The sequence below is a fragment of the Anabrus simplex genome, chromosome 1 (genome assembly GCF_040414725.1).
Source record: "Anabrus simplex isolate iqAnaSimp1 chromosome 1, ASM4041472v1, whole genome shotgun sequence".
In the NCBI taxonomy this organism is placed as follows: Eukaryota; Metazoa; Arthropoda; class Insecta; order Orthoptera; family Tettigoniidae; genus Anabrus; species Anabrus simplex.
The window spans coordinates 1111949959-1111977827 of record NC_090265.1 but is presented as its reverse complement, the minus strand read 5'-3'; positions in this window follow the sequence as shown (position 1 = coordinate 1111977827).

Sequence of the window (27869 nt, the reverse complement as noted above, 5' to 3'; positions counted from 1 at the left end):
ATTGGTTAATTCCGATGGTTGGGGAGCTGAGTGTGTGTGCCGTTTTCAGCAGTAGAATTCATCATTAAGTAGGGCACCATTTCCATCGACACGCAGATCGCCTATCAGGCATCAACTCAAAAGAACTGCGCTAGGGGTGGCTACACGCCATTATTATTATTATTATTATTATTATTATTATTATTATTATTATTATTATTGTACCTGGAGGTACACCGCAACACCGCGCACTCAAAATTAGCGCCTAAATGATCTTCTCTATTGGTAAAACAGTGAAACTGAAACTACAACAACTTGGAACTTTAATCAGATGTCACTACTAAAATATTGAGTAATTTTGTTATTCTGAAGTTTCCTAAACACTGAATTTCTCCTAGCTTTGTTTGCTATACATCAAAAAGTTTGGACATTTCTCCACAGGTGACACTACCTAAAAACTATGATCATGCAGCCTGGTGCAAAGTGAAAGAACTTATAATTTAAAGTTGTTTTGTATTTCTAGGTTTTTGTAACTGATTGATGTTCATTTATTCTTGGGTTGGCAATATTTCCTTTTCCTTTCCACCAGTTTTGAATCTGGCCAATGAAAAATTTCTGTAATTAATTTTCAACATATCACAGGCTTCTTGTTCAATTCTGAGTGTTACTTTTGAACTCAACCAATTAAATTGAGAGGGTGTGGCTGGTTCAGTCTTGAATGATCTCGAACCTTCCCTGAGGGTATATAAACTGCGGCTTTTCTCGTTTCTTGGCCAATTGATTGACGTCTATCTAGTGTGTGTGTGTTTAGCAGGAGGCGGATGGCCTCTTTCGTCGGCAGCAGAACATCTATAAGGTAATGGCCACATAATTCCATCTTTCTTGCTGTAGCCGCAAATTATTCCAATGGGAAGGTCCGAATCTTTAACCATGTAACCTACTTTTCTAAAATGTAACTTTTCTTTTGGCTTCATAAAATCTTTAACCCGCCAGTGGTCGCTATATGAGCAAAATGCTCACGGTCATTGAAAATCATCTGCTCTTTTATACAGCATGTAGTTTCGGATTTGAGCACTGATGTACCTTCGCACTGCAGTTTTTAGAGATGTACGGATGCACTGAAACGCACATCTGTGACCCTGAGAAGGAACAGGGAGGGAGGAATTATCAACAGTGAGCATTTTGCTTCACAACTGGATCGGAGATTTTGACCTTCATTGGTTAATTCCGATGGTTGGGGAGCTGAGTGTGTGTGCCGTTTTCAGCAGTAGAATTCATCATTAAGTAGGGCACCATTTCCATCGACACGCAGATCGCCTATCAGGCATCAACTCAAAAGAACTGCGCTAGGGGTCAGGTTTACGCTAATTTCTGTGTGTGTTACAATTTCGCTATTATTGAATGTTGTTTTATAGTTGAAACAGTTCTATGCAACTTACTGTATTAATGTGATGTGTAATTAGTGAGTGACGATGGTTTCAAGTCGTGACATTTTAGCTTGGTTTCATGAAATTCGTAGTGATCAACTAGAGGGCGAGAACAGTGACTTAAATAAGTGAACATAAAACGGTTACTGAACAGCCCGAGACAGAAGAACGTGCTGATGCAACCGTACCTGGAGAGCAATCTGTAGCTGGCGAACAACATATGTTGGAGGTAAATGAGAATGTCATGTTTGGTGACAATATTTATATAGGGAAACATAAGGTGGCAAAGTGGGGCAGACACCCATCAAGAAGAAATCCACGCTCACGTACTTGTGCTGAAAATATAGTTACTCATCCTTCTTGTGTAAAGGGCATTGCGAAAGGCGCGCACATTATTTTAGAAAGTTGGGAATTGTTTTTTCGAGATACAGTCATAAACATTTGAGATTTATTAAAATTTGTAATTTTATTTGTAACTTTTAGTGTTCTTTATAATCATCTGAGATTTATTCTTATGTTTACTATATGTGCTAATACATTTATGCCTGAAATCGGTTGATATTTATTATGTAAACACGTCATATCATACCGTGAGCTTTTTGCTCAACCATCGCCGTCTACTATGACTGCGCTAATACGCCTTCTCATTCGCCCAGTCACACATGTAAACGAGCGAACACGGCGTAGTTACCAGTTCAGGCGCTTGGAGCGCTGAGAAGCTGGCATTAGTCTGCTTAACGAGACACGCTCAGTGCTCATTGCTAAGAGTGCTGGTGTAATTTTAGCCTGTGTTTGCCTTATTTGGCTTGTCCTGTTCGTCGTGAATCGTTTTAATGTTTATGTACATAATACAGTTCAGCTTAAGCCACGGTCGAGCGCGGACGTATAGTGTGGTGGGTCCCGGGAGTGGGAGTAGGGAGAGAGAGTGCTGAGTACTGGAAGGTTGTGTGGAGTTGCATCGACAATGATTGGTGTGGAACAATATAGAGCTACTATAGGAAGATGGCAGGGGAGAAAGAAGAAGTGAAATCAGGTGAGTGTAAAATGGAAATGGAGATTAAAGGAGAATTATTGCTTTCAGCGGCGGTGGTTATGATGTTGCTATGGATTGGGGGGGTCGAGCTGAACCCAGGTCCGACATCTAGTAGAAACGAGGAATGGGTAGACTTTGAAGAATTCAGAAGTCTAGTAAAAGAAGTGGTTGAAGAAGCCTGCCCCTTTGAGCAACTGAAAAATATGATTCAAGAACAAATAGGGAGTTTGAGAAAATGAAGGTATGGTTACGGGAAAGGACTGACAATATAACATCTCAAGTGAGGAGTAACGCCAAAGAAGTGGCAGCATTGAGAGAAAAATAGGACGATTAGAAGAGGAGACGCAGAAACTGAAAGCAGAAGTGGAGGCTAACACTTCAAATCGAAGGAAGAAGTGCCTATTTATATATGGTGTGCCGGAGGAGCGGAGAGAAGACAGAGTGCTTACAACCTATAAAGTAGTGGACTTAATACAGGGGAAATTGAAAGTTAATTTTAGTGAAGTGGACATAGACGATATGCAGAGAGTGAGAAGAATTAGGGGCAACAGGCCGATCAAAGTTCAACTATTTTCTACGGTGATGGCTGATGCTGTGATAGGCAATGCGGATAATGTGCAGAGGGAAAAAATATGGATTAAGAGAGACGTGGGAAGGGAGGCGATTAGGAATGAAAAATACTTAGAAAGCACAGGATTCTAGCTATAAATCAGGGGCTGAGAGCAACTATCAAAAGATAAGAACTGGTGGTGTCAGGCAGCAACTGGAAGAGAATCTGGACTGTGAATAGTTTGATGGACTTAGAAAGGAAGATAAAACAAGACGAAGAAAAAGAGAGAAGTGCTGCGATCAATGGGGAAGAGAGGCAAAATACCAAAAGTAACAGTGTAGTGTGTGAACAGAGGCAGGGAGAGGTACCAAGTGAAAATGTGACCAGAAACAGTGAAGAGGAAAGGCAGGAAAGTGAAGGCAGTGTAGTAAGTGAAGCGCAGAGGAAAAAGGCAAGGTCAGAGACAACTTAGGGGAGTCTTGACCTGAGTAGGAGCAGAGGGAGGAGCAGAAGCTTCAGGGACCTGAAGGGAGCTGAAGTTGGTGGCAAAGGAAGTCAACAGAGTGAAGATAGTGATGAAATGGCGGCCAAGAGAGGTGGTAGAGAAGCAGGAAGGAATAAAAAATTGACAGACATGCGGGGTACAGGTGAAAATGAAGGGGGTGTTATTACACGAAGTAAAAAACAGAGTTTTGAATAGTGATGTCACAAGCTGAAATTGGTTGTATAATGTTTAGTTTGTGGAGGGCTATTTATTGATGAAATATGTGAGTGTTGAGAGTGAGTAGAGTTGGGATTGTGTAGTTTGAAATGTGGTGATGGAGAAGTGATGTTGTAATTGGATGTATAATGAGGAGTGTGGAGAGGGAGCAGAGTCATGATTGTGGAGGTTGAAATGTGATGATGGAGAAGTGATGGTATAAGAGAGCTTGGTATGAGTGAGTGAAGATGGAAGTGTGAGAGTGATGAGTTAACGATGTGTGGGTGTTGAATTACGAGTAAATTCGTAGTAAGGAATGAAGTCATAAGTGGATATTGGTAGAGTGATAGTAGATGTGTTGGTATGGAATTTAAGAGCAAGAGGTGGTATATGTATTGTTGTTGTAGGATTTATTGAAGTGTAGGTATTGGAAATAGGGGTAAGGTGTTAATTTGTGGCGGAATTATGGAGATGGAGTGGTGTGTGGTGTATTTATTGCTATAATGTGGAGATCGAGAATAGATGGTAGAGGTATATCTTTTAACTATATGGTATTTTAGAGAAGTAGTACATAGGGGTCTATATGTATTTGTGAGAGTTGGGCGGACGAGATGGCAAATTTAATCATTGGTATTTGAATTAGATCAAGCATGGTTAAGCAAGGATGAAGCAAGGATAAAGTTGCAACAGGAGAGGAAAAATGTAAACACAGACACGGCGGGTGAGGTAAGGTTGTCTGGGCTCAACAATCCGGAGTAGGTCAAGCAGAAGAACAATGGCGGTGATGGAATGTGCCGTGTCGACAAGGACAGTTGGGTAGAAGGTGTAGTCTTGCTCCGGGATTGCATATGTGGTATTCTATGTTTATTTTTAAGTATGCGCTGGCCTTTCTTATTGTCTTTTTTCTTCTTTCTAGGGCTAACGGTTCCTCGAGGGAATTGACCGTGGGCCATTTGTTTGTTTATATGTCGTTTATTATGTAAGGGTGGTCGTAATGGTAAGGGCTGGGTATTTTTGAAGTGATTATTTAAGGCTGAATTTTATGCTGGAAGGTGGTGAAGGAGAAGTATAGAGAAATGATGGTGTAGATGGCAAGGAAAGAGGGACAAGGGTGAGGAGGACTAACCTGTAAGAAGTCGGGGTGGGGAAGGGCCCAAGACAAATATACTTAGGAGGGACATGACATGAAGACACTGAGGATGACTACTGGGTGACCCTATCAGAGGGAGTCACATATCCGGAGTATCTGACGGACTTCATGGCATGTCCAAGGGGCACGTTTAGAAATGGAATGGTGAGAGGGAAAACATTGTCATCTGGTTAGATCTTGGGGCCTTCAGGAGGTCTCCACGGGCAGGGCCGGTCGGGTCATCATCGGGAGGGCGGCCTTCTTCTCACCAGGGGTGATGACTCGGCCGGACAGTAGGTTTTTATGTGGTGTTCTTTTCTTTTTGTCTTTGCCTATAATCTGTGGTGTTCTTTTCTTTCTTTGGATGTATATTAACTATGCCTGTTTGTTTTAAAGTTAGTAGAAGTTTGTGTGTGTGGCTAAAGTTGAACGCTGTTATTTTTCTCATTCAACGGATCAATTTGGTATTTGTTTACTGTGATCTAGAGAAAATTAATAATAAAGAATAATAATAAGAATAATGTACATAATATTTACTACTGTGTGCCTTAATTAAAATGAAGAGCAGATCGGCAAGTGGAGTTTCGTTTCATGAATTTACTTCCAACGAGTAACATCATAAATGGCTGAATGTTACTTCAAAAAAAGAATTCCACGCCGAATTTCAATTCAAGATCATCGAAATGATATTTTTGCTACACCGAATAAATCCACACTTTCACACTACGTAGGAGATATAAACTGCAAGACTGGAATAACACACTTAGTAAAGGAGCGCCTCTTAGCAAAAAGTCAGTGCCTAAATGAAGCAGAGAGATTGTGATTGTTGGTACCGTAGTCCATCGAACAGCATATGTTATATGACAAGAAACTCGTCACCTTCTTTCAACAGAAAGACGCTTCATTCCATGTTGAGCGAATAAAAACTACTCAGGATGACCGTCATGCAAGGGAAAGTAGAAATCGAATTACCCTAGTTAATAACTTTTTCTGTTTTATAATTTCTGCTGCGGCTATAAAATAAAGGTTACAGCAGCATTTTTCTTCTTTAAGAGGCTTTTAGGTACCGCTACTTTAACATTCAAAACAATAAAGGAAGTCGAAGCTTACGGTTTTTTCGTGTTGCACATTGTGAGTGATAATCGTAAGACTAATGTTAGCAGGATAAGAAGAATGTCTTCTTCAAAACACATTAAACCGAAGATCCGCCATCCTGTTAATAGTGAAATGCCTCTTCTTGCTTTTACTAAAAAAAATCTATGTTTGATGGTTCCCAGGATATAAATGGTGATTTTATCAAGAAACTGTATCAGATGCAATCAAATAAAACTGTGAAACCTGTTCATTTTTCTTACATACAAAAACATCGAGCCGTCTAAGTTTAAGAAAATGAATGTGCTGCGCGCGAAAGATACTTTCGCGACTGAAGTAATAACAGCCCTATAATATTTAAAAGACCATTCTTATACAGATATGCACGATTTTTTATACAGGTACCACTGTCAAATACAAGTTATCGATAAAAAATGTATTCGACATACGTGTCAGTAGCACAAATGTAGCAACATTGCAGTCGGACAAGATGCTTGATTATTTTGACAATTCCACGGTGTTCAACATTGCTAATGGACTTGATTTATAAAGGAGATTAAAACAGCAGGCTGCAGTACCCATCTGATTTGCCACTGTGGATTTTGAAAGTTACTCATGTTTTTGTATTGAAAGCACGACCATTTGTGCATAAAAATCCTATTGCATCTATGAGTGATTTTCCTCACTTCAGTTTTCCTGAAATCGGACATTCATAGTTAGAGTGAAGTTATTTGCAAGTGTGCTATTCCTATATTCTTAAATAACATAGCCACATAAATAACAGAAATATTTGACAGATCTGAACGCGAGAACGCGAAACACTTAAACAGAAAAGTGTGTGAAAATATTTATTTTCTAGAGTATTTACTACCTACCGGTAACATTATTTTGTACATTTTTACTGCTGCGGGTGGATACGTTCTTCACTGAATTTATTAAAGTGTAAGGTGTGATTCAAATATGTTTATTGAGTGATTGGCTATATATTTGAACAGAAATATACTAAACACTTAACGTGTGCTGTAATGAACAATCGTGTTTCAATGCCAACGAAGCAGCGCTCACTGGTAGAAATGGGAACTAGGCCCATATCGCTCATTTTGCTGTATTGGGAAGGCGTATTAGCGGAGTCATAGTAGAGGGCGATGGCTCAACGCGCGACCACTCGCGTTACTTTCGTCCTAGCGACCACTGGCGGGTTAATTATAAACCGGGGATGGAGAGTGAAGTACCCTCTCGAGCTCCCCTTCATCTTGGATTGAGGTGACTTCGTTTTGTAATGGTTTCTTTCCTGTAATGTGTTAAAGTAATCTGTATACGAGTCACCTCAGTAGTTTGGGAATAGCCCCTGTTCCATCGGCCTAGAGCCCTTTAGGTTTTTAAATGTTCATATCTAGGAGTGCAAGTATACGCCTCAATTCATTTTGTTTTTGGGCCATTAATTTAACCTGTTATTCTTATCCCACGAAGGCCCAGTAGGTTGGGTATTTAATGCCCCTGTAAAAATAAGTTCCATTTGTAAATGGTGGTTTGAGAGACCAGAGGTTGATGTAATGTTGCCTTGAAGAGGCTAGAAGATACTGAGAACCTGTTCGCTCTTTTTCAAAATTTTTGCGAGATTAATGAATGCCTCTGGGAGGCTTGAGATTGTGATTTAGGGAGCAAGTGCTCTTGAATTAGGGGATTTCTGGCCTTAACTAAGTAATACCACTTCCATTTTAAAATTGTAAAACTGGGGGCTTGAACCCCAAAATTGTTAAGGTTCTGAATCTTGGATTTTTCCTAATCTGGTTTCAAGATTGGCATTGTACCTGACATGTTTTTATGTTCACCAAGTGAAAATTGTTAAGTTGTTGTTTTCTGAAAAAATATAACATTCAGTTCAAGTTTTAAATTAATTTTGATATTGTAGATAGACCCATTCACTCCGGCACCTTCTTTAACATCTTTCTGCTCCACGGGTATTCCCGTAAAAATTATTATTATTATTATTATTATTATTATTATTATTATTATTATTATTATTATTATTATTATTATTATTATTATTATTGAAATTTGATTTTTCATAGCTAACCAAGTTTAACTACAGTATTATCGAAACATGTTACTGACATAATGTGTTTTATATGCCATAAGTAGTTCAAGAAAAATTACGTAACCTGACCTAATGCAGACAGTGTATTTCACCTGTTTATGTTTCACTACATACAACACTTAGGGCAGTTAGGACAAAAATGTTAGCTTATTTTGAAGGCGATTTACGTTAACTTCAAATTAATTTTGTACCAATGAACGCAAATAATGACGCGGAAAGGCACAACAAGTAACAACAACAATTACCAACACTGTTTTTAAAACGTTTAAACAATAAAACTTCACACCTTATCAAATCAACCCAGACTTATGATGCCCAATTATGCGAATAAGTCACAAAAGAGCAATACATATTATCAGGTAAAACACACAAAGTACAGAGCTCGATAGCTGCAGTCGCGTAAGTGCGGCCAGTATCCAGTACTCGGGAGATAGTAGGTTCGAACCCCACTGTTGGCAGCCCTGAAGATAGTATTCCGTGGTTTCCCATTTTCACACCAGGCAAATGCTGGGGCTGTACCTCAATTAAGGCCACGGCCGCTTCCTTCCCACTCCTAGCCCTTCCCTGTCCCATCGTCACCAAAAGACATATCTGTGTCGGTGCGACGTAAAGCAATTAGCAAAAAACACACAAAGTTCAACTAAGTCATTACTCAGATCACAATAAAATGTGATTAAAATGTGATTACCCTATAAAACTCCCTTTCAGCGAACTTAGCTCCATAGGACTCAGCATACCCACTGATAGAAATTTTATATAACAACTTCAGCAAATCGTACTCAAATATTTGTACTGAGATGTTGATTTAAGTTTTGGTAGGCTTTCTTCAGTACCGTCACTACAATTTCATCGCTCCCATCGAATCTCTTCCTAAAATATTAAAGAAAAAAGCATGGCACCTCGAGCTCCCAGTTACGAAAGACCGTAAACCTCGACTGATTCGAAATGATATTTAATTTTGAAGAAATTTACTGTGGGCTTACAAATACTCTTTTCCTGGTGTACTTATGTATTCTGTTTATTTCTAAACACAAATCCAATTGCGGGGTCCATAATTACACCTCGCTTTATATTATCAGAGTACGCTATCGTGTCTATCCTCCGAATTGATCTATTCACAGCATGGCAGGTAATTTTCTCAACTACAGTCCAGCCCTTCTTGCTGAGGGCGTCAGCTATCTTTGACCTTACAGTATGGTGACGTGAGTTCCGAATGCCAATAAGGGACAGGTCATGTCGACACGACATAACGACGTTTGCTCAAGAAAACATTGTACTAGGTATAGGCCTAATTACATAGTAGCCACAAACTTTATTACAGTATTTTGCATTTTTCTATTTCTACATAAAAGTTTAAAACCCGTAGTTTTCTTCAGTTTCAGCCTGCTTCAGTAATACTGACTCTCCCTTAACCGCACATTATAACAACACTAGCGTGAACTCTCTTACTCTCACCCCACCACAGCGCAACACAATTTCTGCTAAAAGAATTTGAAAACGAAAGAATGCAGGGTTTCGTTAATTGTTGCGTTGACATAAACGAGATGCGTCTGTGTCTCGCTCCCGCGATATTTTAGATTCAGGAGTTCAAATGGACTAGGTCGCTATTGACCTATCCAAGGCTTTTGATAGGGTAGATCATGGGAGATTACTGACGGAAATGAGGGCTATTGGACTAGACAAAGTAGTGGTTGAATGGGTAGCTAAAATTCTAGAAAATAGACTTCAGGGAATTAGAGTAGGTGAAGTGTTATCTGATCCTGTGATGATAAAGAGGGTGGTCCCACAGGGCAATATTATTAAACCTTTATGTTTTCTTGTACATGCCCGACAAAAAAAGGAAGTACTTAGAAGAAATGGTCAGATGTCAATGTAATTTCGTACACGTACACATCGTCCGCGGGTGTGTAAATGTTTAGAGTTGCAATTCTCTGTGACAGGTAGATCGGCCACCAGAAGTGCATTAGCGTTGTTCGAGTTAAGTGTTGCTACCAGGCCTGGTAGGGTATTATAAGGAGCGTGAACAGCGTCAGATGTTGAGTAATCACTGTGAAGGACACGGAGATACCGCTTACTTGTGTGAGACAGCGTTATCAGCACCTGACAAAGTTTTGAAAGGGGCCTTATTTTGAGTCTCCATTTGGCCGGCTGGTTGAATCGTGCAATATCCAGATTTGTGGGACTTTCGGATGTGACTGTGGCCCGATGTTGGACTGCATGGGAACGTGAGCGCAGGCATACTCGTCGTCACGGTTCCGGTCGACCAAGTCTGAACACCACAAGGGAAGATCACCGTATTGTGTACCAAGCACGTCGCAACACCTTCACATCCACGCCTGCTATCCGAGAGCAAGTAATGGACTCCCTGCGACAATATATTTCATCCCGCATCATTGATCGGAGACTAGCAGCAGTCGGACTAGGGAATTGCCGTCCCATGTGTGGGCTGCCGTTAATACAACAGAAACGGCTGCCTTTGGAGTGGTGCCGTGTTCGGGAGGCATGGCTTGCTGATGAATGGCGTCGTGTTCAGCGATAAATCGTGGTTCTGCACTACCCCGGATCACCATCGTTTGCGAATATGACCGCGACTTGGAGAGAGGTTCCGTTCTTCCAATGTTTTGGAGAAACACAGCGGTGGTACCCCAGGAGTCATGGTGTGGGGAGCCATCGGGCATAACTTCAGGTCACGGCTGGTAGTGATTGAGGGAACTCTGGCGGCACAATAGTACGATGGTACAATGGTACGTCACCTCTCATGCGACAGTATCGTGGTGCCATTTTGAACAGGACAATGCTCTTCTACACTCGGCACATGTCATCTGGCTGCGTGATATTGAGGAACTCCCGTGCCTAGCAAGATCCCTAGATCTGTCTCCGATAGGACATGTGTGGGACCAGCTCGGACGTCAACTCCGTCCCAGTGTCAGGATCCAGGACCAATTACAACAGCTGTGGGCCAGTTTGTTTCAGGAGAGGATACAACGGCTTTATGACATTCCCAGCCGAATCAGTGTATGCATCCAGCCCAGAACGGGTGCAACGTCATACTGATAAATGGGTTCGTGCTGTAATGTTCTTTGTAAATTTGACTCGATGTTGTAATCACTGAAATAACATCGCATACCCTCTCAACATGTGAAGTTTAATTTCGTTTCCTCTTCACCTTCTGGGTGCTTCGATTTTTTGGCAGACAGTGTATATATAAATGATATGAGTAAAGAACTGGAATCACAGATAAGGCTATTTGCAGATTATGTTATACCGTATAGAACAGGGCCTGTACACGCCTGTGGACTGTGCACGGTGCAAAATACGACTTCGCTTGGTTGACCAGAGTGCATACCCCCACTCCTCGATTTGGAGCAATAGCGCTGTCTCTCTCTTTTCCCACGCCTGTCTCGCTCGCTCCTCCTGTCTCCCTCTTCCTCACTTGCTCCGCAGCGCTCTAAATCCGAACCGAGTTGAGCCGAGTAGCCCAGAGACGAAGCGTTGGTCCGAGCCGAGCCGAGTGGGACTGATGCACTGTGCACAGGAACTCTGCGCCGCTGTCTGCACGCCTGAGATTTTGGGCGTTTAAGAGGCCCTGGTTTAAGACAAGGATGAGAATGAGATAAAAATAAGTAAAAAATACTTGATCCACTCCATACCAGGAGACACAGTAGACTGTGCCCACTATATCTGGACAGATTTTCTTAATATGATGTAAAATTGTCTCCTTACTTACAGTCGGCTGGCGTTTAACTAACGTATGTACTTCTGTTCTTTATTTGACAGGTAACTACGTACAAAGGTTTGTTATATACTTGCCTTGGCGCTCTTGTATGTCGGATAGCAGCTACTATATTTTCCAATTATGAGAGCACGGCCCATCGAAACATAAAGAAAACTATAGAGATTTCGGCTAGTCTAGCAGGTAGGATCATCATTTGCTTATTTATTTCATGTCTATGTTGTAATTTTATAATAATAATGTCTATCTCCGTAGTATCTGCCCTCGGGAGCTCGGGTTTGGTTCCCGGTACTTACAGAAATTTGAGATTGGCAAGAGGGCTGATATTTGGTTAAATAAATACATGCAGCTCATCCCCATTGTGGGTGTGTCTGAAAAGAGATGAGAACACAAATTTAATAATTGACTTATATGTCTTTCTTAATCTGTTTTTCCCTTGGACTCAGAGGGATCCCACCTCTACCGCCTCAAGGGCAGTGTCTTGGAACGTGAGACTGTGGGTCTGGAGATGAAATTGGGAAGGAGGACCAGTACCAGTACTGCTATGCTGAACAAGGGCCTAATGGGGGGATGGGAAGATTGGAAGGTAGAGACAAGGAAGACGGAAGGAAGCGGCCGTGGCCTAAGTTAGGTACCATACCGGCATTTGCCTGGAGGAGAAGTGGGAAACCACGTAAAACCACTTTCGGGATGGCTGAGATTGGAATCGAACCCAACTCTACTCAGCTAACCTCCCGAGGTTGAGTGGACCCCTTTCCAGCCCTCGTACCACTTTTCAAATTTGGTGGCAGAGCTGGGCATCGAACCCGGGCCTCCGGGAATGGCAGCTAATCACACTAACCACTACACTACAGAAGCGGACATTTAATAATAATAATAATAATAATAATAATAATTATAATACTGCTACTACTACTACTACTACTACTACTACTACTACTACTACTACTAATAATAATAATAATAATAATAATAATAATAATAATAATAATAATGCCGCATATCACAGCTGAAGACGCCCTTAACAGAGATCGCTTCCGCAAGAAAGTATTGACGAACGGGCTAAACCGAGACGAGCAACCGAAGAGAAGACACGGTGCCCCTTGGACAAAGGAGCGTAAGCAGGCCCACTTACAAAGAACGAGGGAAATTTGGCCTCTAAGGAAGGCCAAGTTCAGTGTCAATTGCAACAAAACGTGGTCCTTGATGGCCCCAGAGAATTATATATATATAAATAATAATAATAATAATAATAATAATAATAATAATAATAATAATAATAATAATAATAATAATAATAATAATAATAATAATAATAATAATAATAATAATGTCCGCCTCTGTGGTGTAGTGGTTAGCGTGATTAGCTGCCACCCCCGGAGGTCCGGGTTCGATTCCCGGCTCTGCCACGAAATTTGTAAAGTGGTACGAGGGCTGGAACGGGGTCCACTCAGCCTCGGGAGGTCAACTGAGTAGAGGTGGGTTCGATTCCCACCTCAGCCATCATGGAAGTGGTTTTCCGTGGTTTCCCACTTCTCCTCCAGGCGAATGTCGGGATGGTACCGAACATAAGGCTACGGCCGTTTCCTTCCCTCTTCCTTGTCTATCCCTTCCAATCTTCCCATCCCCTACAAGGCCCCTGTTCACCATAGCAGGTGAGGCCGCCTGGGCGAGGTACTGGTCATACTCCCCGACCAAGAGTCTGAAGCTCCAGGACACTGCCCTTGAGGCGGTAGAGGTGGGATCCCTCGCTGAGTCCGAGGGAAAAGCCGAACCTGGAGGGTAAACAGATGATGATGATGATGATGATGATGATGATGATGATAATAATAATAATAATAATGGTTGTGATGGTAGAAAGCGAACGTAAAATGTACAAATGTTAGATGAACTCAACATGAAACTAGAAGAATATGGAATGAGAATTTTTTTTTTTTTTTGCTAGGGGCTTTGCGTCGCACCGACACAGATAGGTCTTATGGCGACGATGGGATAAGAAAGGCTTAGGAGTTGGAAGGAAGCGGCCGTGGCCTTAATTAAGGTACAGCCCCAGCATTTGCCTGGTGTGAAAATGGGAAACCACGGAAAACCATTTTCAGGGCTGCCGATAGTGGAATTCGAACCTACTATCTCCCGGATGCAAGCTCACAGCCGCGCGCCTCTACGCACACGGCCAACTCGCCCGGTTGGAATGAGAATTAATAAGAAGACCAAAAATATGATAACTGGAAGAGGAGGTAGAAGTCAGTAACTTGGGGAGTATGATCAGGGATGATATTTATTGCACGACAAAAACTAAGAAAATAATTGCCATGGCAAAAGAAGGCTTTAAGAGAAAATCGAAATTACTTTGTGGGCCACTAAACGAAGATTTCAGGAAAAGACTTGCTAAGCGTTAACTTATATTTGGAGCATAGCGCTGTGTGGCGCAGAGACTTGGACATTGCGAAAGGAGGACGAGAGAAGATTGGAGGCACTAGATATGTGGGTATGGAGGAAAACAGAACAAGTGAAATGGGAAGACCAGGTAAGGAATGAGGAGGTATTACGAAGAGTTGGAGAAGAACGAAGTATGTTGCAAATCATTAGGAGAGAAATAAACTCGATCGGACATTGTTTGAGGAGGGACTGTTTAGGCCTACTGAAACACGGAATAGAAGGAATGGTGAAAGGCTACGAAGGAAGAGGAAGGAAAAGATATCAAGTGTTGGACAATATCAAAAGAAAGAAATATTCGGACATGAAAAACTTGTCGCAGGACAGGCAAAAGTGGAAGAGGTTCATCCCATGACAAGACCTGCCATAAGGCAGAATACCTGGATAATGTCCGGTTCCATGGCTAAATGGTTAGCGTGCTGGCCTTTGGTCACAGTGGTCCCGGGTTCGACTCCCGGCAGCGTCGGGAATTTTAACCACAATCGGTTAACTTCGCTGGGACGGGGGCTGGATGTACGTGTCGTCTTCATCATCATTTCATCCTCATCACGAAGCGCAGGTCGTCTATTGGCGTCAAATCAAAAGACCTGCATCTGGCGAGCCGAACTTGTCCTCGGACACTCCCGGCACGAAAAGCCATACGCCATTTCATTTCATTTTTTCTGGAAGATGATACTAATAATAATAATAATAATGGCTTCGACAATAATGGCTTCGAACCTCACTGGCAGCTATGAAGATAGTTTTACGTGGTTTTCTCATTTCCACACCAGGAAAATGCTCGGTCTGTACGTGATTAAGATCATGGTCTTCTGTCGTTTCCTTCCCAGCCCTTCCCTGTCTTATCCTGTCGTCGCCATATGACCTGTCAGAGTCAGTGCAAAATAAATAAATAAATAAATAAATAAATAAATAAATAAATAAATAAATAAATAAATAAATAAATAAATAAATAAATAAATAAATAAATAAATAAATAAATAAATAAATAAATAAATAAATAAATAAATAGCATATAATAATAATAATAATAATAATAATAATAATAATAATAATAATAATAATAATAATATTTTTCGTGTTTAACGTTTCTCGACTGGAATAAGCTCTCAGTATCAGAAATTTGAATTTTGACATTAAAAATGGATTCATTAATGTGTGAATTAATTTACACGTTTCTCACATTTAAGCGCTAAATGCCATTCCATTGGATTGGGATTGCATTCCAATACCTTCAGCACAGGAGACGAGAACCTAACCAAATGCATTTTTCAGATGGCCTCAAATATTATATATTGCACTGTTGATCTTAATAGAAAATAACAATGCTGAAGGTTTGACGTTCCTTCAATTGCTGTAGATTTTATGACATCATAGTGATGAAATTTCGCCCTAGAACGGGTTATTTAACTTGCTAGTCAACCAACTTACACAAATTCCTCGCATTTTAGAAGTATTACATACTAACCGACTGCGCCGAGACTCAATCACACAATCTTGAGCATAGAAGAAGAGCGCCTTGTCCCTTTTCTACTGATATTATTTTCAAATGAATAATATGAAGTATAAATGCTAAAACTACTTGGGAATTTTTTCCCCTCTCGTAGTAGGGGAGGGTCGACTAAATCCTCAGTAATTAAAATACAGTATAACTTTACTGTAGCTACCCCAACGCGAAGAGAAGGTTTAACTGGCTTATTACATCCTCTAAATATCGTGCACTGTGACGATAAAGGTTGTAAATTGTGCAGGAAATCCCTTGGTGGTAACATCAAGAAGCTTTAGTACTCACGCTCCTTACTGTGTTATGAAGATAATGTAACCTAATCCCATGGCACTACAGCCCTTGAAGGGCCTTGGCTTACCAAGCGACCGCTGCTCATCCCGAAGGCCTGCAGATTACGAGGTGTCGTGTGGTCAGCACAACGAATCCTCTCGGCTGTTATTCTTGGCTTTGTAGACCGGGGCCGCTATCTCACCGTCAGATAGCTCCTCAATTCTAATCACGTAGTCTGAGTGGACCTCGAACCAGCCCTCAGATCCAGATAAAAAAACTCTGGCCTGGTCGGGAATCGAGCCCGGGGCCTCCGGGTAAGAGGCAGGCATGCTACCCGTACACCACGGGGCCGGCGTTAGGAAGATAGGCTCCTGCAATATTTATTACAACTTTCAAGTAATAGTATTTGCAGTGAATTTATGAACAAATTAATATGGAATATGTGTATGTTCAGTCTTCAGCCCTAAGGCTGGTTGGATCCTCAGCTGTCATAGATGGCCTAGGCATCACTGAAGAGGCGTACTAGGTAAGTGAGGAGTGAGATAGTTTCCCGTTGCTTTCCTCAATATGGAATAAGCCATGCCAAATTGTGGAATTACCGGATTTAGCTGAAGTGTTACTATATTAAAATTATTAAGTAATTGAAAAATTATATTATAATTGTTTTGAAGTACTAAATAAATATAGTTACTGTAACAGTTGGTCCAATTAATAAATATTAATAATCATTCTCACATTGCGTCATATTAGAATTTTGCCTTAATATCGCGGATTTAGTCGAGTCCACATCAAGTTATTTGTAAACCGTTAAACATAACGAAAAACAAGTTTTCACTTTCAGTAATGCTACTAAGGAGCTCATAATAAGAGTCCCGCAGGAGTTCTCTTACGTGCCAGTAAACCTACCGACACGAGGCTGACGTATTTAAGTACCTTCAAATACCGCCGGACCGAGCCAGGATCGAACCTGCCAAGTTGGGGCCAGGAGGCCAGCACCACTCAGCCCGGCAATAGAACTTGCAGTACTTTTTTAGGGTATCAATACCTGTTGAGACAATGGTGCTAATATTTCATTTTGAAATGGAACTGTACTATTTTCTGTTTCTTTCTTTCTTTCTTTCTTTCTTTCTTTCTTTCTTCCTTTCTTAAATTGTTTACCCACCAGAATTGGATATTCCCTGGGACTCAGCGACGGATCCCACCTCTACCGTATCAACGGCAGTGTCCTGGAGCGAATGACTTTGGGTCGGGAGTAGGAGGACCAGTACCGCGCCCAGGTGGCCTCACCTGCTATGCTGAACAGAGGGGGGGGGGGAGAGAGGGGAAGATTGGATCAGATAGACAAAGAAGAGGGAAGGAAGCGGCCGTGGCCTTAAGTTAGGTACCATCCCGGTATTTGCCTGGAGGAGAAGTGGAAAGCACAGATAAGCACTTCGAGGATGGCTGAGGTGGGAATCGAACCCTCCTCTACTCAGTTGACCTCCCGAGGCTGAGTTGACCCCGTTCCAGCCCTCGTATCACTTTTCAAATTTCGTGGCAGAGCCAGGAATCGAACCCGGGCCTCCGGAGGTGGCAGCTAATCACTCTAACCACTACACCACAGAAGCGGATTACTATTTTCTACAACTAGCAATAATAATATGGCTACTGCATATTCAAAGTTATGATTATTTTCAAAATCTGGGAAGTACTTCTCCAGAAAAATAATTTCCTCAAACGTGCTTCATTCGCAAGTTGTTTGCATCCGACTTCATAACAAGCAGGTTGTATATTACAATATAGTGGGTACCTAATGTATGTTTAAAAGTCGTAGGCTGCCATATTCTAATTAATATTGCCCCTCAAAAGTCGTTGTGTGTTAGGTATGGCTATACTAAAGGTTTTAATAGGTATAATAGTGTATTTACAGTCGCATTAGAGCGAACACCTAGCTGTCAGAAGGTAAAAGAACCCTGTCCGTAGCATATGGCTTTGTTACTTGGTTAGTTATGCATTCGAATAGTCCCCATCTCCATACATGCCATGAAGGCCTTTCGAGGAGTAGGAACTTCCACGATTCGCAACTTTGACCCTAACAAGTAAGTAGGATGGAGTGCTTTGCTCAATGGCCGACTACTTTTGCCCTAGAGATTACCCTGATACTCATTTTCTAGTGTAAGCTGAGTGAGCCCCAAGAATATGTGTCTCATCAAAATTCGAAGTCCTGCTTAGCCCATGACTACCTGACTGGGAATAGCATCGATGTCCTTCCGAATGAACTAAGTATACTTTTACTCCCTTCATTAGGTGGCTCATTGTCTGACTTCTACATAAAATGACTGAAGGAAATTCAAGAAGCATGTTAAACACTCTGAAGGTAAAGATATGTTGAAACAAACTTCTGCATGTTCATAATAAAAATTAATGCAATCGGCAAAGAGAGTTTCCAGAGTGGTATAAGTAGTATGAGCTGTGTATGTTCTAAAACAATGGGTGCTACCTCTAAAACAATGGGACTACTGCGCAAGATGGCGGCTATACACAGGCTCTTATGGAGAAAGATGCCGGCCATGGGCGATTGCAAAGAATGTCAGACATGTCAGAGAATTAGTGTAGGCGAAGTTTTATCTGACCCTGTAATAATTAGGAGGGGAATTCCTCAAGGCAGTATTATTGGACCTTTATGTTATCTTATATATATAAATGATTTAAGTAAAGGAGTAAACGCTACTCTTTTGTCGGAAATCACCCAGAACAAATCGAGCTGCTTTTCTTTGGATTTTCTCCAGTTCTTGAATCAGGTAATCCTGGTGAGGGTCCCATACACTGGAACCATACTCTAGTTGGGATCTTACCAGAGACTTATATGCCCTCTCCTTTACATCCTTACTACAACCCCTAAACACCCTCATAACCATGTGCAGAGATCTGTACCCTTTATTTACAATCCCATTTGTGTGATTACCCCAATGAAGATATTTCCGTATATTAACACCCAGATACCTACAATGATCCCCAAAAGGAACTTTCACCCCATCAACGCAGTAATTAAAACTGAGAGGACTTTTCCTATTTGTGAAACTCACAACCTGACTTTTAACCCCGTTTATCAACATACCATTGCCTGCTGTCCATCTCACAACATTTTCGAGGTCACGTTGCAGTTGCTCACAATCTTGTAACTTATTTACCACTCTATAGAGAATAACATCATTCGCAAAAAGCCTTACCTCCGATTCCACTCCTTTACATATATCATTTATATATATAAGAAAACATAAAGGCCCGATAATACTGCCTTGAGGAATTCCCCTCTTAATTATTACAGGGTCAGATAAAGCTTCACCTACTCTAATTCTCTGAGATCTATTTTCTAGAAATATAGCAACCCATTCAGTCACTCTTTTGTCTAGTCCAATTGCACTCATTTTTGCCAGTAGTCTCCCATGATCCACCCTATCAAATGCTTTAGACAGGTCAATCGCGATACAGTCCATTTGACATCCAAGATATCTGCTATATCTTGCTGGAATCCTACAAGTTGAGCTTCAGTGGAATAACCTTTCCTAAAACCGAACTGACTTCTATCGAACCAGTTATTCATTTCACAAACATGTCTAATATAATCAGAAAGAATGCGTTCCCAAAGCTTACATACAATGCATGTCAAACTTACTGGCCTGTAATTTTCAGCTTTATGTCTATCACCCTTTCCTTTATACATAGGGGATACAATAGCAACTCTCCATTCATCTGGTATAGCTCCTCCGACCAAAAAATAATCAAATAAGTACTTCAGATATGGTACTATATCCCAACCCATTGTCTTTAGTATATCCCCAGAAATCTGATCAATTCCAGCCGCTTTTCTAGTTTTCAACTTTTGTATCTCATTGTAAATGTCATTGTTATCATATGTAAATTTTATTACTTCTTTGGCCTTAGTCTCCTCCTCTATCTCGACATTATCCTTGTAACCAACAATCTTCACATACTGCTGACGTAGAGGCGGAAGGTAAGGAGGTGAAGGGAAGCGGTTATATGGTTAAGAGAAGCGATAAGAAGACGAAGGAGGTCAAACATTGGAAGGGGAGGAGGTATGATGCCGGTTGGAGGAGGGTGTGGGTACACTGGTGGAGGTGGAAAAACGGGAGGAACTGACCGGGGGAGATGAGATCGGCGATCTGAGGGTTGGAGACTAGGTGAAGGCGGGGAATGAGAGGGTTCCACGCGATAAGAATGGCCGTGCACACGGGCACCGTTGGTGATGAGCTGTTGAACTGTTTCAGAGGTAGTCAGCTGGAGCCGTACCATGAAAGTTGGTGTGGAGGCGTTCCGGATCCGAATGGCACGTTGGACAGGAACGCCTGCTGCACGGAGTTCTTGGAGGACGTCCCGTTCGGAGAAGTCTGGAGGCATTCCACGGAACACACAGCTGTACACTGTAGAAGGGGACGGTGAAGGCGACTGGGTCGCTGATGACTGCTGAGCGATGGTAGCTGGCGGAGATGGCGATGGGGAAACTGCGACAGACGAGGCCGGCGGGCTAGCAGGTACTTGCTGAATGGAAGGGGGCGTAAATATGGGGAGGAAGGACGACAGAACAGGGGAAGAATGACAAGTGGTAACAGTGGTGACAGGAAGTGAAGACGGGAGATGGACGGTCGGTATGGTGGCGGTAATGGTGGTAGTTGTTGGGATGGTGAGTGTTGAGGGCAGAGGTGTCGTTCGGGATGGAGACTCATGGACAATTGGGGCAAGGGTTGGGTTGGCAGAAAGCTGGTCTTCAGTGGCGGAGGAGTTGGCACCACTGTATAGGTGTGACAGTGAATCGTTGCGCCCGAAGTGTAAAGACGTTTAAGGGCGGCCTCGTCGCTGAGATGTACCAAAATCTGTGAAGAGTGTGTAGAGGCGAGGCCATCCGTCAGGCGATAGACATTGTGGACCGGAAAGTTAGCAGCGCAAAGGTCGTCGAAGTTGTCATCTTCAGGGATGGCAGGATCCACGCCGGGAATTATGCAAAAGGCCATGGTTGTGGGGAAGTCGACAGCCAACAAGGCGTCAACCGATATGCCAATTGAGGTCGGCTGAGTAGCAGATAGAGGTGGAGGCCACCCGGCCGAGCAAAAATAATCCCACTGTAGAGACAGGCGGTGTGAACGTATCCCTTATACTCTGTGTAACCAGCATCTAGATAGGCTCTTAGCAGTTGCAAACGTTTTACTGGTACGTTAGGGTCTTTACAGTATCTTACGTCTACATAGGATAACAGAGGCTTGTTGTAAACTTTGAGCTTATATGCAGACAGTTGACGTGTAGGGACTTGTTTTGACCTAATACGTGCTTCAGCAGTAGCATTTCCAGGTACAAACTTAACTTGTTTCGATAGCAATGAAGCGTTGAAATTTTCTTCTACTTCATCTTGCATCTCTTCTTCAGATGTTTGCACGGCGGCAGAACGTGTAGTAGGCTTAGAAAATGAAGTAAAATCATAACGCTCTAATGGCAATGAAACATTGAGGTCTTCTTTTCCTTCTTCTCCTCCTTTTCCTTTATTATCACTATTATTATCAGCATCATTATCTTTATTATCATAATCATGATCTTGCCTCTCTTTATCTCGAAATGTGTGCTTAGTAACAGAACTTGTAGCAGGCCTAAACAACAAAGGAGGAGTAAAAATCTCTCGCAGAGGTGTACTTTTTAAAAATAAATCAGTGTTTGCTTGACTCCGGTTGAGCTCTTTGTATTTTCTTCTCGATGACGCTACATTACACGCGGCTTGGTGAAGTTGAGCGTTGTATGCGTTCTTGAACTCTCTTCTACAATGTTTGGATTGAAAAATTTTCCTACATTATATCTCACGACGTCTCTTGTGATAGCCTCGGGAAAATGTTTTTCCACACTCTTTGCAAATATAGCTAGAAATAAGTTTTTCCATGACGGACTTTATCTTCTGCTAACATATTCTTTTTTAAAAGATACAAGTTAAATCTACTAGACACTTGTTACTCTCTACTTCGACGATGCGAACAGCTTAACGATTAACAGTAAACTAACACAAAAGCGTATAAAAAGGTGGCAACAGTGAGGTTTAGCCCCGTCAAGATGGCAGCAGTGAGGTTAGCGATGATCTGTTGTTTAAAATTCCGCGCCCACGTGGTTAAAGATAGCAGCTGTTATCGTGACAGGTGTCAAAAAAGCACGTGGATTTTAAATTCCGCGCCACGACGTGCATAAGGTGGCAGCAATGAGGTTTAGCGCCGTGAAGATAGAAGCAGTGAGGTTTAGCAATGCTCTATTGTCCTTAAAAGCTGTCAAAAACATGTGGCCAAGCACATGGCTTTGTTTACAAATAAGAGCACGTGGTAGTGACGTCACTGTCACGTGGTATGTTGCGTCAGCACCCGAAGTTCAAAATCCACGCCCATGTGGTTAGAACTTGTCAAAAAGCATGTGGATTTTAAATTTCGTACGCCTACGTCGTTAAGATGACAGCTGCTATCTTAGCATGTCCGCATGTTCTATCTATGTGCACTAACTTAACTACATGACCGAGTCAATCGGCACTTTAGTGAACAAGGACTCCACATCGAAACTCACCAAAAGTGCATTAGGTTGAAGGGTTATAGTTGACAACTTATTGATGAAATACCGAGAGTCCCTGACGTATGATTCAGTATGTCCTATGGATGGCTGAAGCAATTTGCTTAGGTATTTAGCCAGAGCTAATGCACTTTTAGTGATTTTCGATGTGGAGTCCTTGTTCACTAAAGTGCCGATTGACTCAGTCCTCTCTCTCATTGAACACCTGTTCCCTGATTGACTCAGTCCTATCTCTCATTGAACACCTGTTCCCTCAGGACATTACTAAGCTATTTCACCACTGCATGACTTCCAGCTATTTCTTGTGGGGTGGGAATTTTTACGAACAGACGGACGGAGTGTCTATGAGAAGTCCACTTTCGCCCGTAGTGGCTAACTTCTTTATGGAGCATTTTGAGGAGGAGGCTATTGCTTCAGCACCCGTCAAACCTATGATATGGTGGAGGTTTGTTTTTTGGTCTGGACAGAAGGTCCTGAGAAACTTCATCTATTTCTAAACCACCTAAATCAGCAACATCCTTCAATTAAATTCACTATGGAGATGAAGTCGGACGGATGCCTTCCTTTCTTGTTTGTTCTAGTAAGGAAGAAACCGGACGTCTCCGAGGGACATACCGTCTATCGTAAGCCTAACCACAAAAATCGCTATCTTCATGCAGATTGTCACCACCAACCAGCACAAAAACAAGGCATTCTCACGACACTCACCAAGGGGGGGAGACGAATTTGTGAGCCATCAAACATCCAGGTGGAGATGGACACACTCAAAATCACGTTCAGGGGTAATGGTTACAGCGATTTGCAGATTCATCCTGCATCCCAGAGAAACGACCAAGCAAAGCTCACAGAAGGAAGAAGTGAAGGGAACTGCCTACCTGTCTTACATTCATAACACCACAGATCGAATTGCCAAGGTCCTCCACAAACACAATATGAAAATAGTGTTTGGCACCGTCACTAAAATTGCTCACAGTCTGGGTAAAACTGAGGACAAATTGTCCCCACTTTTACATCCTGGCTTATACATTTTCCCTGTACTTTCGGTATGGTATACATTGCCCGAACATGCCGGTCCATTGGTACTCGTATCAAGGAACATGAACGTAATATTAGTCTCAACCAGCCACACAAATCAGCGATAGCTGAGCACGCTCTGTCGTCGGGTCATGATGTCATGTTCCGAGATGCTCGAGCTCTTACTCACACAAGGCACTACAGTTCCAGGATTATACGGGAAGCTGTGGATATACGTAGAAATCCTAACAATTTCAACAGGGACACTGGCTATCAATTAAGTAATACCTGGTTACCAGCCATTAGGGATTTACGTAGGTAGTTCCCTTTCCTGCCCCTTCACTATTGGTATTTCGTTTCGGTGTTTTCCAAATTCGCACGTTCCTCATCGCCAGATGTTTCATTCTAGACTTGTGTCAATGTCATACCTTCATACGTACGTACGCCTGTTATGTTGTTACGTGACCCTCTCAGACTGATTCTGATGGTTCCGTCAACTTCCGCTTCGAACGCTAGAGCTGTACCGCATCCGAGGAGCCATCCGCTGACGAATGAACTTACCATTTCCATTTCTATTGGGTAACGTCTAAATTCAAAGCTCATGGTTTCAGAAGCCTTTATCGAGGACACTAATGACGCAGAGCATAGTTCTCTGCGAAACATAAAGAATTTCAATCGAAACCGACTTTCAACCTATTAGGTCGTATTACGTACATTTAGTACGTGTTGGAGAGGTTGTGGGTTCGGATCCCACTGGTGTCTGGTTGGCCATTTTTGTTCTGTACCTAACATCTCTCCAACACGTACTAAATGTACGACCTAATAGGTTGAAAGTCGGTTTCGATTACAACGCGGTCGTGAAAATTCAATATTCATAAAGAATTTCACCTTATTTTCTTAACATGGCATAAGCCCAAGAGCCTATATCATGTCTATAAGTACGGGCCGTGAAATCTTTAATGGCAATCATAAAATGTGTTTTTAAAGACAGGATTAATAGGCCTTCGCCTTTAGAAATCCATCGTTGGATTAGTCACGAACTAAAACTTATCAGAGACCAAGTGATTGCAATACAGTTAAATAACGGGGAAAATACTGCGTACATAAAATGAGTATCTGTGAGTCTTTATAAAATCCTTCTAGTACGTTACGTAGGAGTGAAAACTTTTCGATTAGCTAATGGCAGTACCACTAAAAAAACGATTTCGGCAGCGGACACTTTAACTAAACAACTACGTGTGAACCTCCCTCCAGAAATAAGCAACAATCGCCTTACACGAGTTCTCTGTACACATGGTGTCGTGAATGACATCCAGGAAGAACGGTGAAATGAAACCTATGAATTTGCCGATGTAGGTAATGGCATATGAATTGTAAAAATAGAACTTAAGTACTTAAGTACCCTATCCCGTCCCAGTTTAAGCTGAATGATTGTAGAATTCTACTATAGTACGAAGGACAATCAAAATCATGTTTCTATTGCAAAGAAACAACACATCTTCAAATAGATTCTCCCAATAGGAAAGCCCATCCCACGCTGATTAGAAAACAAACATACAGCTCCGCAGTGGCAGAGTCTGATGGGAGCAGTACACTAAGCAACACAACAGATGCAAAAGTCGGAGCTCTCTCGTCTGAATACCCAACCGTATTAGAGAGTATTACTCACACTCCGCATAAACAACAACACGACTTTCAAGAAACCTCCGATCTAGCTGACAGCATAGAGGACACATCTTTACCTCATAGTACGGGAGAAGCAATCATAACACTTTGTAGTGATAACTTTGAGAAGGCAGGAAACATTCAGACACCACAGGAGACTGAAGAACAGGCGGCAACCGAAGAGAGCCCAGTTAGAATGAAACAAATAGTAAATACACCAATAGCACAAAAAATATGGTCTGAGTGTATGGAAATTCAAGAAGACACCCATATACCAACAGGAGACACTCAGTTAACAAAAAATAATACACACCCAGATTTTCCAAACCATTCAATCACAGACAACAAACAAACGAATTCTGCTTCTTTGCATAGTGAAGACGTGGAGTTTACACCAGATTCAGAATATTCTCCCATTCCTGAACCTGTAACTGATCCTAACACAAGAACAAGACCGAGTGTTTAGTGAAAGTGCAGTGACCTTGCTAGCAGGTGACAAGACTGCCCCGAATATGACAGGCAGTAACAAGGACACTCACAACTTACAGATGAAAGTCATCAACAAATACGTTGCACGTGACGAATCAAAACCGTACAGCACCCAAAGGCGTAGTACCTCATGCAGTCGGCTTAAATAACAGAAAGTATAGACCAGTGTATGCGTGAAATGAAATGGCGTATGGCTTTTAGTGCCGGGAGTGTCCGAGGACATGTTCGGCTCGCCAGATGCAGGTCTTTTGATTTGACACCCGTAGGTGACCTGCGCGTCGTGATGAGGATGAAATGATGATGAAGACGACACATACACCCAGCCCCAGTGCCAGCGAAATTAACCAATTAAGGTTAAAATTCCCGACCCTGCCGGGAATCGAACCCGGGACCCCTGTGACCAAAGGCCAGCACGCTAACCATTTAGCCATGGAGCCGGACAGTGTATGCGTGAAAGTGTACTGACCACAGCAGCTAACCAGGACGAATTCTACTACAATTACTTCGATTCTTCCCTTGTTTCCCCAGATGACTCTCCTACGTTGTGTCAGCCCCTTGAACGTAGACGGCGTCAAAAGTCTGACCACGCAAGCTCTCCTTCAGGATTTTCTCAGGGTTCATGACATAGATATCCTATTTCTTCAAGAAGTTAATGAACCAAACTTAGACTGGCTGTCAGGATATGAATATACAGTAAAATGTTGGTCCATCACTTCGAGGTACGGCTATAATATATTCTGAACCGGAGTTTCACTCCAATGGTAGAATTGTTGCTGTGAAATGTGAGGACACTCTTTTTATTAATGTTTATGTTCTGTCATTTTCTCAATGGTGTCTTGACAGAGAACGATTATTTGAAGATGATATCAGATATTTTGTGCAGGGCCCTATTAATAACATAATTTTGGCCGGTGATTTTAACTGTGGTCCGCCTCTGTGGTGTAGTGGTTAGCGTGATTAGCTGCCACCCCCGGAGGTCCGGGTTCGATTCCCGGCTCTGCCACGAAATTTGAAAAGTGGTACGAGGGCTGGAACGGGGTCCACTCAGCCTCGGGAGGTCAACTGAGTAGAGGTGGGTTCGATTCCCACCTCAGCCATCCTGGAAGTGGTTTTCCGTGGTTTCCCACTTCTCCTCCAGGCGAATGCCGGGATGGTACCTAACTTACGGCCACGGCCGCTTCCTTCCCTCTTCCTTGCCTATCCCTTCCAATCTTCCCATCCCTCCACAAGGCCCCTGTTCAGCATAGCAGGTGAGGCCGCCTGGGCGAGGTACTGCTCATACTCCCCAGTTGTATCCCCCGACCAAGAGTCTGAAGCTCCAGGACACTGCCCTTGAGGCGGTAGAGGTGGGATCCCTCGCTAAGTCCGAGGGAAAAACCGAACCTGGAGGGTAAACAGATGATGATGATGATTTTAACTGTGTATTAAATCCACGCGATCAAACTGGGCATTTCAATAACTGTCGCAGCCTACAAAATCTTTTTGAGGGATTACACTTACATAACATATGGGTAAAATATGTAACAGACGTCCAATTTACCTTCTACCAGGCCGGATCATCTTGAAGAATCGATAGGGCATACATATCACGAGAGATGAAAAATAGGCTACACAGTTCTGAGGTTATACCGGTGTCATTCAGTGACCATCATGCTCTCATCCTTTCGTTACTCAACAACAGTACGACCACCTCTACATGATATAGATGTTGATTCCCATAGGGAACCTGAAATATTTGTCCTGAATGAGTAAATTTATAATACCAATATAAATGGTCCGTTATTGGACATCATACATTTTCCAGCTAACTCATTTCTGGTTGCCAGCGTTTCACTCCCGTGTGCTAAGTTGGGTTCATCAGTTGGTACTTACCACACCCGCCAAGACGCATGGCTAGTGCATACCGCGGAGGCGTCGTCGAGTACGTTTTCATTCTCCGCCCGAAGGACGGGGCGGGCCCCTCAAAGCGTGACGCGCTCTCTCGGGCCGAGAGATATGTAGGGAGAGTGAGGTGTGATAAAGGAGAAAGATGGGAAAACGATGTTAAAAAGTCATGGAGGAGGAATAGTGGGGTCTCTTGGCTATGGAGATGCGAGATAGAGTGAGTATGTAGAAGGAGTGAAGTGTTAAACGGGAGTGCCAGGGTGGAAGAATGGGTTGAG